Raw genomic sequence first — 18,670 nt, forward strand, 5'->3', positions numbered from 1 at the left:
AAAGTAATCCTCCATGGATTCGATCCAAATCTCGACATCAGTTTGGACGGTCCTTCCCTTGCCATCAAATTCTGGTGGCTTGATTTTCTTGAGAAGAAACTTCTTCTCCTGAATCACGGCCGTACTTGATGTAGGGGTCAGACTAGGAATCTGCACTTGAGGTTGTGCTTGGGCATTGAAATTCTTTACATTAAAAACTTGCTAAGCGTTTCTCATATTACATTAACATGCCCAGTTTAGCTTTCAGCCAAGTGACCTAATCACTTAACTTCTTTACCAATAGTCAAGACAGTCATTGATTAAAAAAAAGTCTATTTCATTCATATGGGCATAGCCCTTTTGAGTACAATTATTCTTGGGATGGTAGAGCAAGCCGATACATTAATTCGGGGAGAATAAGATTGTGTTACATTGAGCTACGAGAACTGAGTAATAGTATGGATTGGGGTCATGGATTTTCAAGAATCGATAGGTCATTGGAAGATTAGGGTATCCTTTCCTTTGATACCTGTTCTTCTCATAACATCCCAACACCTTGATTCTCTCGGCAGGGATTACTCGAGTCACTTCCTCATACATACACTTGTTCTGCTTAACCTTTCGACCACCGACATGTAGGGTTGTGTTTGCATGAGCCTCAACAAAGATGAATAGCTTCACGATCTTTAGGTCCTCCAACTACTTGATTCTCTTTAAGTTGGTTTGAAGGTACGCAAATTGGTGGGCAACTATGTAATAAATTCTTGAATCACCCATCCATCTCCGTTCCACGTATAGGGGTGAAGGATTGTAAATGCGGTCTAGGATATTCATCATATTGATCCTCCATCGATAATTCGAAGCATGCATTCCAGTCATAAATATAACCTGAAACACCAAGAATCGGTTCCATGCTTCGTGACTCTGCAAGTCAGCATTGATAAGTAAGTAAGGAAATGTTCTTAACAACAACATTTTCTCTACTTCTCCTCATTAATTTTTCTTGTAAATATTAGTTCTTCGTTGGTTCACTCTGATACCAACTGTAATGTGTCCACCTGTTCACTTGTAGGACACGTCTTAGCAGCCCATCGGGAAGAGAGTCCAAAAAGCGCCGCCGAGCACTCCCACAGAATGTCACGGGGTTTGCAATCTAGGTCTTCCCGAGTTTTCCATGAAGTGGAAGCATTCCGACCGTTCCCACTTGGGACCGACCTGAATTAGGGTTTTCCTAGTGGTCAAATTCCTAGAACAACAGCTAGAGTGAACCCAAGCGAACTACTTTACGCAAAAACATCAGGGTCGAAGCGGATTCATGCTGCACTTGGTTCAAGGAGAATGGGAAACGAGAGGGATGCAAAGCTCGACCTCTTTGCCCATAAGGCATAGTCCCATTCCGTTCCCCTAAAACAGCATAAATTGGGACTCTAGTACTCTAGATTCTAAGTCATCATTCCTTGCTGTCAATTTATTCGAGAATAGTTTACGGCCGACCGGGACCACCCTTCCATAGGAAGGACCCATGGTCACATCCACCGCACTTTCCTCAGGGTTGCTTTATTTGTCTAATTACCTACCACATTTAGTTTGACAAGGAAAAATAGCTTCCTTAATTAGCCAATTAATCACCGGTTCCTTCACGTAACTTAAGCACTAACATAGAAAAAAAATGTCAAACAAGTTCTTTTTCAACAATTGATCTTATTTATCGGTCTTTGGAATACATCATATAATCCAGCCTAAAGGCTAATCTATAATCCGCACAATCCATAATCCGCCCGAAGGCAATCCATCAATCCTCAGGGATTACTAATCCAAGTTTCCGTCCATAGACTAGTATGCGGGCCTCGAGATCCAATGTTGAGTCACGTCGGCCTCTTGTGTAGGACCCGAAGGCAAGGGATTTACGGCCAGAGCCCCCCCTGGCACCCAAGTGTTCTCCTGCCCCACGTACCACACACCCAGAGACCTCTCCCAATAGGTTCGGTCCATGTACCCGGCATGGTTAACAACCGCCTTCGATAGGGTTAGGCAAACAATCGGGGGTAACTGAAGCTGCCTCTCCCTCCAGGCCTTCAACCCGAAGTTTGAATTATTTTTCCATCTTTAGTTCATTGAGCAAAGAAGTACAAACAGTGCCCCTAATTGTACAAACACAAATTAATCTAGTGGTCATTTGTTTGGCCAACTGCTAAGGTGTGAATCCTCTTCTCCGAACGCATCCAGCATTCGATCCGGGATCAATTGCGACTTGGCAAGATTCCCAAGGGTTTTATTGTTTGTTTACCCTTTTATCCTTGGGTTAGGATTTATACCCTATTAACCCAAATCAACAAACACCTTAGGTTCCTTAAACTAAGACAATAAATCCTGGGCAACCTTGTCACCCTAACTTGATTGGTCAATTTCTTGCTAGGCAATTTATAGTTACCCTATCTTGGCAACTCAGCCTCACCGAAGGGAGATGTAATAAGATGACTACTCATCCTCTTGCAAATTAACTTGTACTTAGATCCTACCAACCCTTATTCTAAAGAGTGGCAAATCTATCTTTGTGACTTAAACACAAAGCCATGTGATGTTGCAACTTGTTGTACGAGACAAGTGTCGCACCTAACTTGTGGGATCATTTCTCCCATCAAACGACATTCCTTGGTCAAGAAATACATTTGGTCAAGATGTAGGGTTTGGTATGTCCTCTTGACCCAACCCAACCCTAACCTTACTAGGCCGATAACGTTTGGCCCTAGGGTTTCTAATTTCAAATGGAAATCTAGTATTTGGCCAATTTACCCTAGGGTAAAACCCTCGATCGTTATTGTATGGGCGTCCAATTAACCCTAACATTGCATGAATGTGGGTAGGACCTTTGGGTTCGAAAGTCGACTTGCAGTCCCAAGTGCGATATTAGGTAGAATTTTTAGTGTACTAAACTCTACCTAGTGCATTGAGGTAACCATCGTTTGAGTTACACTATTGCAAGCGAATTACCTAATCGATCTAATGGTCTTGCGACTAGAGGTGATCTTTCCTTAGAAGAGATGCAAATCCTTTTCCTAAGAGATGTAAATAATTGCAAAACATAACATCCCATACAAATATGCGATTCATAGACTTTTCTTTCTATGCAGCTAAAAGATTTCAATGATCATTTCTTTTTCCTTGCCTAAAACTATAATGATGCAATGAAACCAAGCTTTAATGAATGACAATTAAGGACTAACTCGTATAGAAACCTACGTTGAGTTTTAACAAGAGCTATACCTATAAACCCGTTGTCCAATGCATTGAGTTCATGATTTAATATAAAATGCATCTTTTTCTAAAACAACTTCGATAAAGAAGTTCATGCATGACGAATGTCATAAGACTATTGTTGACTTAATCCATTCAGCGGCACTCAACCCGACTTAAAAATGCAAGCATCCTCACATGCAAGAGGTAAGTTCATGGTTTCCTTTTCATGCAATGCAATTCTTTGGACAATATTCAATGGCATCTAAGATTAACCTTTATACAAATCACGTTCATGAATTTAAATCATACGTGCAACATGCGACATAAACTCTATCCTTCCTAGCACGATGTCATCTTCTAATTTATGCATCATCAATCAGGAAAATTGCAACTACCTTTGTTGACGGGAGTGCAAGCAATTTCAATTAATCGGCATGCACTAAACTTTGTAAAACGAATGGATGAATGCATTTAAATTTTTCTAAAAACCATCGTGCTTAACACATTCCTTTCATGCAAGAGATACAATTGGAACCTGGGCATGAGGACTCGTAGGCATGTCCTCGTGTAGACTTGGGTTGGAGGCTCCCGCGTGTGCACCTCTCGTCTTTAACTTTGGGGCCACTTATGCACTGCATTTTTTTTTCGTAGTAGCTCCCCTTGGGTTACTCGCGCATCGTCCTGAAGACTCAGTGTCCGCGATCTCCCTCTCCTGCACAGGATCAGGGGCCTTGGAGGCTTGGATTTAAGTTTTCTGGGAAAGCACGGGGGAACCAAGCCTATGGAGGCTGAAGATTAGAAGCTTCCAAGGAAGCTTCTAATGCTTCTCTGTCAGAAACGTGGAAAAAAAAGACGTGATAATGGAGTGGTAAGGAGAGGGATGACGACGGCGATGATAATAATGATGATGATGGTGGTCGAGGCGATGAAGGCGGTAGCCTGGCGGACGGCGTGGCATTTTTGCAGCAGGGCGGTGATGGTGGGCTACACGACAGCACCTTCTCTCTCTCTTCTCTCCCCCTCCAAGCTCCAGGGGGGGATTCATATAGAGTGTAAGGGGGAGGGGAGATCCACACACGTGGAGGGAGGCAGGATCCCCTCCCCCAACTCCTCTCAACCCCACTTAACTCACTCCCTCTCACATTCCTCTCCCCTGCTATGCATCGGCTGAGGGGGAGGGGTTTATAATAATTTTTTTTTCCATAACTTTAACCATTATCCATTTGCCTTTTCCAAAAAGGGTGTTCCCATGTGGCTTGCGGGTTTTAGCCTTGGCCTTATTTGCACAACGGGGTTGGGGTTTATCATCACGCGCGCGGGGTAAGGACTTAGCCACTGACATTATTCCATTGCGAGAGATGACTTAGCACTACTTTTGTGCGGGGCGTGTAGTGGTCAAAATTCTTCAATATTTCGTGTGGAAATATTACAGCATACGCAGAATTCCTACTCATGATGGCCTTGAAGAGATGATATTCTGGAGCATGGAGCAGAAGAGTTTTGAGTACGATTACGAATGTGGATAACACATTGTTGCACGCAACACAAAACGAGATTCTTTCATAGATTAATGATCATTTATTAATACATGAATATGAACATAAATAAAAGAGTTTCAACATTCGATGAAGAAGTTAAAGCTTAATAAAAATGGAAATTCAATAGGAAATAAATTTTACAATAAGTAGGGATTATTATTTTAGGGTTCTAAATTCCGAAAGCTAGGATAAATTTTATGATATTGCAATGCATTGAATAAGCTCTCTGTAGCTCAATATAAATGAAATGCATCAAAGAAATTAATTTGTTAAATTCTTATTCAAAGAGAATCATCAGAAAAATCCACAACAAATTTTAGTAAGAATTAAGAATCAAAAAATCACATCAAGAATATTTCCTTTAGCTATAAGAAGAAAGTGAAAATTGCATTAAGAATATTTCTTCAATATTCCAAATTCATAAATATAGAGAATTATTTTCTTATTATTTATAATCACATAAACATAGAGAATTGATTTTTCTTGACATTTATGAACCATATAAAGTAAACTAAGATAATTAAAGTAGGTGATTAAAATTGTTGATTAGAAGTACCATTTTTAGAGAAAAATGTTACCATTATTAATTAAGTTGAATTATTAAATTACATATATATTTCATTAAAATTTATTAAATTGAGTATGTAGCTATTAAAACCTAGGATATTCAAACCAATTCACTTTACCAACATGACAAAGTAAAACACAAGCCCTAGGTCATGGAGTAACCAAAAGGATGATATAATTCTCCTTTGAGAAAAATAAAAGTCTAAAAATTCTTAGGAAAAATAATCGCCTTTTTTGCCTACGGGTAGAGGGGTCAATGTACTTTTTTGTAATAACCAGTAGTCAACTGCAATACCAGTAGAAAGATAGTCCATATCTTTGCATTTAATGCTCACATATATCCAGTGTTGGCCCTACATTCATGTAGTAGTGTTTTAGCATGAAATATCTTTGACACATGGCCCAGTGAGTTAAAACAATGAGATAAATTCTATTCTAGACGTTTTTTCAGTCTTCATTTGCAGAGTATAGTCTTGAACTGTAGGTCATAGCTTCGAACCTTTCCAAACTATACAACCAAGATGTCAAAATCTATTGCCATGATGTCCATATAGGCCATCAAACTGTGGACTATCAATATTCAAGACAGCTTATATAGAGTATTTTAGATCTATAAATGCATTGTAATACTTGAAATTTAGGCTCTTGTTCATGCCCAAATACATGAGGTTGAAGGCATATTCAATGCCAAGCCAACAAGTGAATCATCTACTCAATGTAGACCAAAAGGAAGCTTGACTTGTTAGCAATGTTGTTGCCTACACAAGTACAATCTCACACTGATTTGCTCCAGATTTAATGTTGTTGGTTACTTGCTATAACTGAGCACAATTAGTGTTGAATACCCTCTTCCAATGATTAAAACACTTGCTAAATGTCAAGCCTCAATAGGGATGCTCAACCAAGGTGTTGATGCTGCAAATCTAATGTTTGTGATGATAAAGAAATCAATGCTTGTTTTGGTGCTTAATGTTGCCCATTTCTTGCTGCTTGAAAACAAATGCAGTTTTTAGCATTCACACATTTTCAGTTGCTTCTCTTCTTTGATCAGAATGCTCATTTCAAGAGCTTGAATACATGCTAAATATCCCAAAAACTAAGCCTCAATAGGCTCTTACATAGATAGGACTCATATCTCTCTAATATATATCACTTGAACTATACACCATGGCTATCATTACTCTATTTTAAAGATTTCAAATCTAGCTTCCAACTCTGTACTCTAGCTCCCACTCTCTACCAAGCTTCTAGGCTTCTCAAGCTTTCATTGCTTCATGGGGTCATGGGGGTTCATGGCTCTGATAACATGTAGAAATATGAGAGAGAGATAGGGGCAATTGAGAGAAAACAACCCTTTGTTAGATTATTCATATTATTCATCACATATACTAACTGACTAACTCAATACATGAACTAGATCTAAGTGATCAAAGGAATTAACCACTAACTAACTATGGTTAAGTTAAGTACTAGCCGCGCGTGAGACAAGAGAAGAGAAGAGAAGATAAGAAGAGAGGAGGTTGTTGAGATGACAAGCTCAACACATGCGGACATTAATGATGGACCGCTTAGTTAGATGGGTCCACACACTTAGCACGTCGGTGGTCATTATGACTCTCAGATGGCCACTGACTCATTACTTATTATATTCAGGTTGTTACACCTATTTACAACTGGCATAGTTATAGCGCCAGTCGACTAGTGTAGTCGGTTATGCATTGTTTGACTTAGTAGGCCACTTTCCTTTATGTTGTATCTTATCTATACTTTGTGTACATTGTAAAGAGTGTGAAAGAAGAAGAAGAAACCAACAAGAAAACGTTTTGGCCTCCATCTCTCTTCTTGTCTCTTGAGTGAGCTTCTCCTTGTTCATTCTGTGTGTGTTCGGCGCAGCATCTTAAGCAAGTCCCCCCACCACGCGATTCTTGACATGGTATCAGAGCTGCGCCACTAAGAGAGGCTGATTTCGAAGGCTGAAGTGAAGGAGAAGAAGCAAGGTTCTAGCAAGCAAGCCACGGGTAAGAAGCTCTCCCATTCTTCCACTCTTTCTCTTGGACAGTGCTTGTGGAGGCACCAGAAGCACAACAGAGAAAAAATATCAGATTGCAGTGAGATTTGGTGTGCGAGAACAACACTATATATTCTGCAGATAAGCCCTTTAGGGCTATGCCACTGCTATTTTGGCCATCCAAGGTCATTTTAGGCCCCGTTTTAGAGCCGCAAGGTTGCGGACAATAGTTCGAGATACCCTGCAATTTCAGTAGTGTTTGCCGTATACAGGTGCATAGGTTACAGATTTCAGATTTGTAAGTTCAAAGGTGTTTACAAGCAAATAAACACAAGGTTTATCTACAAACTGGTTGGCAGATTGCATGTATTGTGTAGCAGACATTGAAAAAGATTGTCTGGTGTATTGCTGTGGACTACAGGTCGAGGGTTGCAGAAGATTTGCTTGATGTTTGGTATTAGTTTTGTGATAATAGCAGAGAACAATGGAAGCCCCATCATTGAGAAGCACGACAAGAACAACTACCCTTCATGGAAGTTCCGTGTCACAAACTTCCTTATTGGAAAAGGCCTGTGCGAGTTTGTGTCAGGTGAAGAAAAGGAGCTGGAGGTGAGTGATCCTCCAACTGCAGAAGAGACAAAGGCACGGAAGGAATGGAATGCAAAAGACAAAAAGGTCATGTATTGGCTGTCTGCAATAATTGACAATAATATGCTGGGACATATTAGAAATGCAGAGAATTCATATGCAGCTTGGACTTGAAAGTATGTTTTTCATAAATACAAAGGCACGCAAGATTCAACTCAAGAAAGAGTTTAATACATTGAAGAAAGGGAAGATGTCTATCAATGAGTATGCACTGAAGGTAAGGAGCATTGTAGATGTCTTGGCAGCGATTGATGAAATGCCCGATGATGATGATTCGGTGTCATCTACCTTGGGTGGACTTAACAATGAAAAGGCTTGGAAGTCTTTTGTAACTTCCGTATATGTCAGAAAGCCATTTCTAGATTTCGGTGAGTTGGTCTCCCTTATGATCAGTGAAGAGATCAATATGCAGAGTGAGACATTTGAAAGAAGTGGTGAATAGATTCAAGCTTTCTACTCCAGTTCAGGAAGGGGACGTGGCAGGTTCTCTTCAAGAGGCCGTGGTACAGGACGTGGTAGTGACAACCAACAAAACAGATTGAATCAGCAATTTGGCGATATGTAGGTTTCAGGAGGTCGTGGTAACTTTAGAGGTAGGGGGAGCTTTAGAGGAAGAGGTGGATAGCAGAACAGAGGTTCTAACAACTCTGGTATTGTGTGTCACTGCTGTGGCAAAACAGGTCATATTACAGCCCAATGTTATGCTAAGAAAGATGATATTCGCAGTGGTAAGTTGCAGCAAGGAAACTATGCATCGTCTTCACGACAGAATGAAGACAAAAATGAACGTCTGTTTGTTATGCATCATATGCTGAATGCTATTACAGGAAAGGGAACACATGATTATGTTTGGTATATTGATTTAGGTGCATCCAATCATATGACTAGCCATGCAGAATGGTTTGGAGAGATGCAGGATTTGCAAAATGCAGGTTATGTGCAAATGGGTGATGATTCATGCCACCCAATTTCACACATTGGAAAAGTTCCCTTGTCCTTGCATGATGGTAAGACAAAGAGTCTTTCATATGTATTACATGTGCCATCTATTACAAAGAACTTGGTGTCAGTCGGTCAGATGGTAGAGCAAGGGCTGCAAGTCAGATTTAATGCAAAGGGCTACTTTGTAGAAGACTTCAATGACAAGTGTAGGTTGGTTGCAAAGGGAAGTAGAGTTGGATGTATGTTTACTTTGGATGCTGGAATTCCTACTATGAATGTTGCTATGTATGCTAAAGGAAAAGGTGTTGCAGATATTGAAATTTGGCACAAACGCATTGGACATGCAAATGTATAAAGGCTGAAATTAATGCAGTCCAAAGGGTTGGTTACAGGTTTGCCTACATTTAGAGTTGTAGAATTTCATAAGGTATGCGAAGCATGTCAGTTTGGTAAGAAGGCAAGACAACTCTTTTCATATGACAGAGATGTAAGCAGAAATATCCTTGATGTCGTGCATACAAACATTTGGGGGCCTACACAAAATGTATCTCTTGGAGGCAGTTCATACTTTGTCACATTCATTGATGATTGTTCTAGAAAGTTGTGGGTATTTTTTATGAAGGAAAAGAGTAAAGCGTTTGAGCACTTTAGAACTTTCAAGGCTGCAGTTGAAAGAGAAACAGGCTTGAAAGTAAAGTGCTTGAGGTTAGATAGAGGGGGAGAGTACCTCTCGAATGAGTTCAATGATTTTCTAAGGTCTCATGGGATAAAGAGACAGTTCACATGCAGGTATACCCAAGAGCAAAATGGGGTTGCAGAAAGGAAAAACAGGCATATTGCAGAAGTTGCACATGCCTTGATGGATAAAAAGAATATGCCTAAGCATTTTTGGTCTGAGCTTGTTCATACTGCTGTTTATATTATGAATAGAACTCCCACAACTGCAGTTCATGGGATGACTCCTGAAGAATGCTTTACTGGCAAGAAGCCTGATGTATCGCACTCGAAGGTATTTGGTTGTATTGCATATGTTCATGTACCAGATGAGCTACGGAAGAAGCTTGATCCAAAGGCAGAAAAATGTGTCTTTATTGGATACTCTTTAGAGGAGAAAGGGTATCATTGTTATAACCCTGTCACATGTAAGTTCAGAGTGAGTAGGGATGTCATCTTTGATGAAATGAGCAGTTGGTATGCATCTAGTGGTGATGCATTGGAAGATGATGATGATCATGATACCCATGTGCAGGCTGAAAAGCAAGAATCACGGACTCTTAGTGGACGAGAGACATCATCTGGTAGTCCTTGGTCTGGGAGACTAAGGAGTATCTCTACATCTTCAGGTGTATTTAGTAGCACTACAGGTAAAGACAAAGGAAAGAATAAAGTGTTAGATGACATTGATGCAATTCTTGATGGAGACTCGAGTGGCTCAGAGAGCTTGGTATTCCTTCTGTCAGGACACCAGGTGTAAATAGAGCTCATAGTAATGTAAAGGCTCCATTGAGTGATCCGGTGGTACGCAGATCTAGCAGGGTCAGATATCCTATTAAAAGATTTGGTTTTGAAGGTTATGCAGCTCACCATTATGCTTATATGGTGAAACTAGTTGAGGATATTGAGCCCACTTGTTTTGAGGATGCTGTTGGTCATACTCATTGGGATGCAGCAATGGATGAGGAGATGGCTGCATTAGAGGCCAATAAGACTTGGGATCTAGTATCATTGCCGAAGGGCAAGAAAGCTATTGGATGTAAGTGGGTTTATAAGATTAAGCACAATGCAGATGGTTCTATTAGTAGGTACAAAGCTAGGCTGGTTGCAAAAGGCTATGCCTAGACTTATGGCATAGATTATGAAGAAGCCTTCAGTCCAGTTGCTAGGATGGCAACTGTCAGATGTGTGATTGCTTTGGCAGCAGCCAAAGATTGGAGGTTGCAGCAAATGGATGTGAAGAATACCTTCTTGCATGGTGATTTGCAGGAAGAAGTGTATATGGATCAGCCAGCAGGTTATGAAGATTTAGAGCATCCCATGTATGTGTGTAGGTTGAAGAAGGCGCTCTATGTGCTCAAGCAAGTACCTAGAGCATGGTCTGACTGACAAAACTGCAAGTAGAGGGAGATTAAGATGAAACAAGCATAGTTTTTTTTTTTTTGGATCTCAAGTCAACTTCCCCTCCATTATTCTCCAACCATATCTCCAAACAGTCCACCCATTAAAATGGTATCCTCAAAAGATAGATACCTCAAACTTAAGGACACTTTACATACAACAATATGATAAGGCTTAGACTATGCGTTAGACTTTGGCTTATTTCTCAACACTCCCCCTCAAGCTCAGAATGAGCTTTCACACTTAAGACTCTAAGTGCACTCTTGAAGTACTCAAACTTATCTTTACCTAATGATTTGGTAAAGATATCAGCAACTTGGTCATTGGTCTTCACATGGACCAAGTCAATCTCTCCATCAATGACTTTTTCTCTAATGAAATGATAGTGCACTTCTATGTGTTTTGTCCTTGCATGGTAGACTGGGCTCTTTGCCAACATAATGCTACTAACATTGTCACAATACATAATGACTCCACCATCAATCTCTATCCCCATGTCATATAGGATCAATCTCAGCCATGTCTGCTCACATGCTGCCAATGCAATGCCTCTATATTCTGCTTTAGTGCTTAATAGAGCAACTGTAGGTTGCTTCTTACTACTCCAACTTACCATGGCTGATCCAAATGAGAATGCATAGCCACTAGTAGATCTTCTATCTATAGAGCTACCTGCCCAGTCTGCATCTGAGTATCCAAACAATGTAGGCTTGATTCCTTTTTCATAAAACAACCCAAATCTAGCTATCTTCTTCACATATCTAAGAACTCTTCTTACTACATCCAAATGTGATTTGCATGGTTTCTGCATAAATTGACTTATCAATCCAACAGCGTAACTCAAGTCTGGTCTTGTAATGGTCAAGTAGATAAGACTACCAACCATCTTTCTGAACATAGTAACATCCTCAACATAAGATCCATCATCAACTTAGCATTTTGATCCAATGGTATATCAACCGGTTCGCATCCTGTCATGCCATATTTTTCCAACATCTCCAATGCATATTGCCTTTGTATCAGCCATATACCATGAGGTGTGTCAATAACCTCAATACCCAAGAAGTATCTCAACAAACCAAGATCCTTTATATCAAACTCTTTATGTAACCCATGCTTGACTTCAGTAATCTTCTTCTCAAGTGTACTTGTAATAATGAGATCATCAACATAGATGACCACAACAACCATACCATCTTGTGTATGCCTCACATAAAGTGAATAATCAGCTTTGCTCTGCTGAAATCCCATACTGCATAAGAATTTGCTGATTCTATCACACCATGCTCTTGGTGCTTGCTTCAGTCCATATAAAGCCTTCTTCAACCTGCATACATAATGTGGGTATTTTGGATCCACATAGCCCTCTGGTTAATCCATGTACACTTCCTCTTCTAAGTTGCCATTCAAAAATGCATTTTTCACATCCATTTGATAAAGCCTCCAACCATAGATAGAAGGCAAAGCAATTACCGATCTCACTGTCGTCATTTTAGCTACTGGACTGAATGTTTCTTCATAGTCCAAACCATAAGTTTGTGCATATCCTTTTGCAACTAGCCTTGCTTTATACCTTTCAAGAGAACCATCCGACTTACATTTGACCTTGTAAACCCATTTACATCCAATGGACTTCTTGCCATAAGGTAGTTTCACCAAATCCCAAGTCTTTTTTTTCCTTAGTGCATTCATCTCATCATCCATTGCTTGTCTCCACTCTTTGCTCTCTATTGCTTCTTCAAAGCAAGTAGGTTCCACATGTTGTACATAAGAAACCATGTATGTATAATGCATCTTCATGAACCCATTATAAGTCAATCTATCAACTAGATACCTTACCCTTTCTGACCTTCTCAATTGAGGTGCACTACCGTGTGTCTCATCTAATCTAGCATGTGGTGCCACATACTTTCCTGCACTTCTAGTGCTAGGTGTTTTAACATGCGGAATGCCATACTCGTCATCTATAGATTCATCTTCTGAACTTTTAGTCATTGGTCTCTTACTTTTTTCAACTTCTGCACTCATTTGTGCATTTCTCAATCTACTACTCCATGGACTATAGCTGCCACTGCTTTCCACATTCTCTTGAGGTCCTGAAGCATCTTCCACATGCTGATTTTCAGCCTTGCTATTTGCTGAAATTTTCCTTCCATAGCCATTATCATCATTTCTTTCATAGGAATCAACATCCACTGTAATTTTGGGCTTGTACCATGATTCATATTCACTGAATTTGACATCCCTGCTTATGTATACTTCCTTACTCACCGGATCATAGCATTTGTATCCCTTTTTCTCATCAAGATATCCAAGGAAAATGCATTTTACAGCCTTAGGTTCCATCTTCTTTCTCAAATCATCCGGAACATGAACATAACAGACACATCCAAAGACTCTAAAGTATGCAACAGTGGGTTTCATGCCATACATTCTCTCATATGGTGACATATTATGAATCAAGGCTGTAGGTGTTCTATTCATAATGTGAACTGCAGTATGCACTGCTTCTGCCCAATATGACAATGGCATGTTCATTTGGTTCATCATTGCCCTTGCAACCTCTGCAATTATCCGATTCTTCCTTTCAGCCACACCATTTTGCTGAGGTGTATACCTGCATGTCAATTGCCTTTTGATACCATGATCTCTCAAGAAGTCACAAAACTCATATGATATGTACTCTCCACCATTATCTGACCTCAAACATTTTATGTAGCATCCAAACTGCTTTTCAGCCATAGATTTAAATTCCAAGAACTTTTCAAATGCTTCACTTTTATGCTGCATAAAGTACACCCAAGTCATCCTACTGAAATTATCAATGAAAGTGATATAGAATCTACATTTTCCGCTCATGGAAACATTCTCACATGGGCCCCAAATATCTGAGTGTATTATTTCCAAAGGATAGCTGCTTATTCTCCCCCTCTTTGGAAATGGCAATCTGGACTGCTTGCCAAATTGACAAGCCTCCAATACATGATCAAAATTCACATATCCTAAATGCAGTAGACCACAGACTATCTGTTTTGATTGCATTTGCTTCAATCTTTGCAAATTAACATGACCAATCCGTCTATGCCATAATTCCACATCCTTATCTTGCCCATGTCCTCTCTCAATATACATAGAGTTTTAATCACTGGAGTACCTGCATCCAAAGCAAACAATCTCCCTTTCTTTCTACCATGAGCAATCACCCTGCCAGTTCTCCCATTATGGAACTCTTCAATGAAACATCCAAACTTATTGAATCTCACTTGCAATCCTTGATCCGATGCTAGGTTCTTAGTTATTGTGGGCACATAAAGTACATCACCAAGCTTGTTCTCAATCCCATCTTTAGTAACAAGTGGCACACTACCAATATGAGTAATTTTGTGTAAAGTATCATCACCAGTGGTGGCAACATATTCATCATTCTTCACTTGCTCCTTGCTATCAAACCACTCAGCATGATGAGTCATGTGGTTTGTAGCTCCTGAATCCAAAAACCAGTCATTCTCATGAGGAGGATGAGTCATGCTCCCAAGCACATGCTCCATAGCAAATAGGTGACCTCTAGATGATCCACCTCTAGGTCCATAACCTGCACCACCATAAGTGCCTACATAGTGGCCATATTGGGTCCTTCCACGACCCCTAGACATGGCATTCTGTTTCTAATAACAATCCCTCTCAAAGTGACCAATCTGCCCACAGTAATGACAAGTGCCATCTCTTTGTGAAGAAGGACTAGACCATCCTCTACCTTTAGGGAAAGAACTCCCCTGCCTCTATGCATGAAGTCACCACGACCAAAGTTGCCTCTTCCACGAGCAAAACCATAATTACTACGCCCAAGTGAAGAGCCTCTAGCTCTAGATGAGCTGCCACAACCTTTCTCGTGATAGAAAACACTATCTCCACCTGCATTTTTGCCAGTACTAGATGCATTCAATCCCAACTTGATTTCTTTTGTAAAGTAGCAATCCAATAAGCTTCTCAAAGTCAGGCATAGAGCCTCCCCTAACAGAAATAGAGGTATCCAAATATTTAAAAGCTGGTCCAAGCCCATTTAGTGTCACTGATACTAAATCATCATCATCAACAGGTGCATTAATGGATGCAAGGTCTTCTGAAATTTACTTGATTTCTGCCACATAGTCACTGATACTGCGATTGCCTCTCCATGTATCATGTAATCTCTGCTTAAGTTGTATCTTGCGAGCCTCTATACATGTTCCATACATCTTTTCTATGATTTCCCATGCCTCCTTACAAGTGCTTGCCTTTTTTATATGAGGAATCAATGTTTCTGAAATACATATGGAGATCCAATGCAAAACCTTCCTGTTCTTCCTAGTCCAATCCTTGTACACTTTCTTTTGATCTTCAGTTGGATGTTCGGGAACTTCTGGACATTCATCATCACCTGCTATGAGATCCCATAGACCTCTACCCATCAAAAAATTCTCCATCCTGTAGGACCAAACACTATAGTTGTCTTTGGTCAATTTTTTCCCCCACGATCTGAGTGATCTGTGCCGTGTCAGACATTATGACTGCTGCAAATCCAGAAGAAAACAACAATACAATTTGTCCAGAAATGGTGATCAGCAATATGACTGTCATACATGTGTCCAAAAACTATCATATACATCCATCCATGATGCCAACATGTCATACATTCAGTTCCGAGCAAGAACCATCCAAATCGGATTCCACATGATGTCTATATTACCCAAAAAGCATCAAAATATAGGCTTAAAATTGACCAATTTCCTTGCTATTTTTTTGCAGTTTTTTGTGTTAAGAATGAAGTACTAATCAAGCTAAAGCTAGAAAAGTTTTTATGAAAATTTTTGGCAAAATTTTAAGCCTCCAAAATGACACCCAAAAATGGCATAAAACCGGCCTTCTAGGCCTCCAAAACAATTAGGTCAGCTCTTGCTTGATGTAAACCATAACAATTACAATCAAATGATGCACCTGCAATGTGTGTGTGTCTAAGTGTCACTCTCTGATGTATGCCAGTAACTTCGTGGCAAGCCCTGAATCCTTTTTTGTCTACATCAATGGCCTTGCTATCCTCACATCTACCAACAACAGGTGCATGGAACAAGCCTGGAGCATATTGCCCCGTTCGCAACACATATTCACTTCTTCTCTCACTCTTGGGACCAGCATTGGCTACAATGTGTACTAGTAAAAATCTTAACAAAGGACCTCATGAGCCAAACACCATGCACCGATTTTAACTTCTTTCCATATTGATTGCATGCTGACTTTCATGTGGTGTTGCGCTTTCAGATGATACTGCATTGCCACTGCTGCTTGCACCAATTGATAAACTCAGCATTGTAGCAAGATGTCCTTCCTGTGCTTCACTCACAGGAATCTTTCCTCTCACATCCTATTTTCATCTGCTCCTAACAGCAGAACCATTCTATTCGCATCCTGATATATAGATGAATTGGTGGATCCACCTCTTCGTTTACAAACTAGTAATTACAATAGCTTCTCATTCTCTTGATAATTACTGAGGCAAACATCACACCGTGTCTCCTGTGATGTCATTGCAAACTTCTCATTGAATACGATGACTAGCAGACCTTGTATGAAAGACTTGCTGAGGCCCTGCTCCAAGGGTGGCATGTCCCTTCACAAAAATAAACGTGTTGCCAAGTTGAGTGGCAATCGATTCCAAGTTGAAGGATTGAATATGCCCAGAATTGCTTCTGTGAGAAAAAAGCTGAACTCCATATCAGCAGTTGCAGCACCAATTGCACCATCCCTGAGTGACCCAGATTACAGAAAGAAGCTTCCAGAAGAGTATGGGTTCATGCAAATTGGTGAGCCAGTTCCGCAGGGCATCACATTGAAGAACGTGATGGATCACATTGAGGACTATAGCTCTGTCAGTTCCGCAGAGCCAGTTCCACAGGGCATCACATTGAGGACTATAGCTCTATCAGTTGTTGCCTATTCTGCTGGTCTATTAATGACAGAAAAAGCTCCTTGGTATCTTCTTCCTTTGGCTTGGGCATGGATTGGGACAGCAATCACTGGGTTTTTTTTTGTCATAGGACATGACTGTGCACACAAATCCATTTCAAACAATAAAGTACTTGAAGACATTGTGGGGACTGTAGCATTTTTGCCATTGATCTACCCGTATGAACCCTGGCGCTTCAAGCATGACCGGCATCATGCAAAGATGAACATGCTCGTAGAAGACACAGCCTGGCATCCAGTTGTCAGAGAGGAGTATGATGGTTTTCCAAAAATGGTTACAATTTGCTCTGATACCAAATGAAAAAACTGAAAGTAGAGGGAGACTAAGATGAAACAAGCACAGTTCTTTTTTTTGGGATCTCAAGTCAACTTCTCCTCCATTATTCTCCAACCATATCTCCAAACAGTCCACCCACTAAAATGGTATCCTCAAAAGATAGACACCCCAAACTTAAGGACACTTTACATACAACAATATGATAAGGCTTAGACTATGCCTTAGACTTTGGCTTATTTCTCAACACTGACAAGATCAGAGAATATCTTGTCAATATTGGATTTCATGTTTCTGATGCTGATCACTCACTTTATGTGAGAAAGGGAGATGCATGTGGATGACTTGATTATTACAGGTGATAGTGATAGTGGGATTGCTGAATTCAAGGAATTTCTGAAGAAGAAGTTTGAGATGAAGGATTTAGGTGAGCTAAGATACTTCCTTGGCATTGAGGTGATCAGAGGTGATGATGGTATATGGGTGTCCCAAAGACAGTATGGCTTTGGATATGTTGTCCAAGTATGGTATGACAGCATGCAAACCACTTTCAGTCCTATTGGAGCAGAATGTAAAGTTGAGTGCTGATGTTGGGGATGAGATAGAAGACCCTACTATGTTCAGGAGGATAGTGGGGAGTTTTATCTACATGACCATTACAAGGCCTGACTTGAACTACGTTGTTGGTCTTGTGAGTCAGTTTATGTAAGTACCTAGAAAGCCACATTTGGATGCAGTCAGACACATATTGAGATATGTGAAGTCCACATTACATTATGGAATTTTCTATGAGGCAGGTACAGATGTATAGGTGTTTGGATACACAGATGCAGATTGGGCTGGTAGTATGTCTAATACAAGATCTACCAGCATATACATGTTCTCTCTTGGTAGTGCAGTAGTTACTTGGAGCAGTAAAAAGCAATCTACAGTTGCTTTGTCAAGTACAGAGGTTGAGTATAGAGGAGTTGCTGTTGCAGCATGTGAGGTAGTATGGCTGTAAAAGTTAATTGGATGATTTAGATGTGCAGGTGGAAGGTCCAATTGTCATTTATTGTGAGAACATGAGCAGTATACAATTGGCTAGGAACCCTATGTTCCATGCCAGGACAAAACATATTGAGGTACACTACCACTTTGTGATAGAGAAGGTACTAGCAGGTGAGATTGAATTGGTATATGTCAACACACAGGATCAGATAGCTGACATCTTCACGAAGGCATTGGGTATAGAGAAGCTTCAAAAGTTTCGAAGCTTACTTGGAGTTGCAGAGATGCAGTTGAGCTTGAGGGGGAGTGTTGAGATGACAAGCTCAACATGCGGACATTAATGATGGACCGCCTGGTTAGATGGGTCCGCAT

The 18,670-nt window shown here is 40.3% G+C and overlaps 1 pseudogene; it reads left to right on the forward strand.

Moving 5' to 3' along the window:
• Positions 1 to 16,618: 16,618 nt before the first annotated feature.
• Positions 16,619 to 17,335, forward strand: LOC148019323 (omega-6 fatty acid desaturase, chloroplastic pseudogene; annotated as a pseudogene).
• The last annotated feature ends 1,335 nt before the right edge of the window (positions 17,336 to 18,670 follow it).

The sequence above is a fragment of the Lygodium microphyllum genome, chromosome 20 (genome assembly GCF_053477565.2).
Source record: "Lygodium microphyllum isolate KBCC chromosome 20, Lygodium_microphyllum_v1.1.10, whole genome shotgun sequence".
In the NCBI taxonomy this organism is placed as follows: Eukaryota; Viridiplantae; Streptophyta; class Polypodiopsida; order Schizaeales; family Lygodiaceae; genus Lygodium; species Lygodium microphyllum.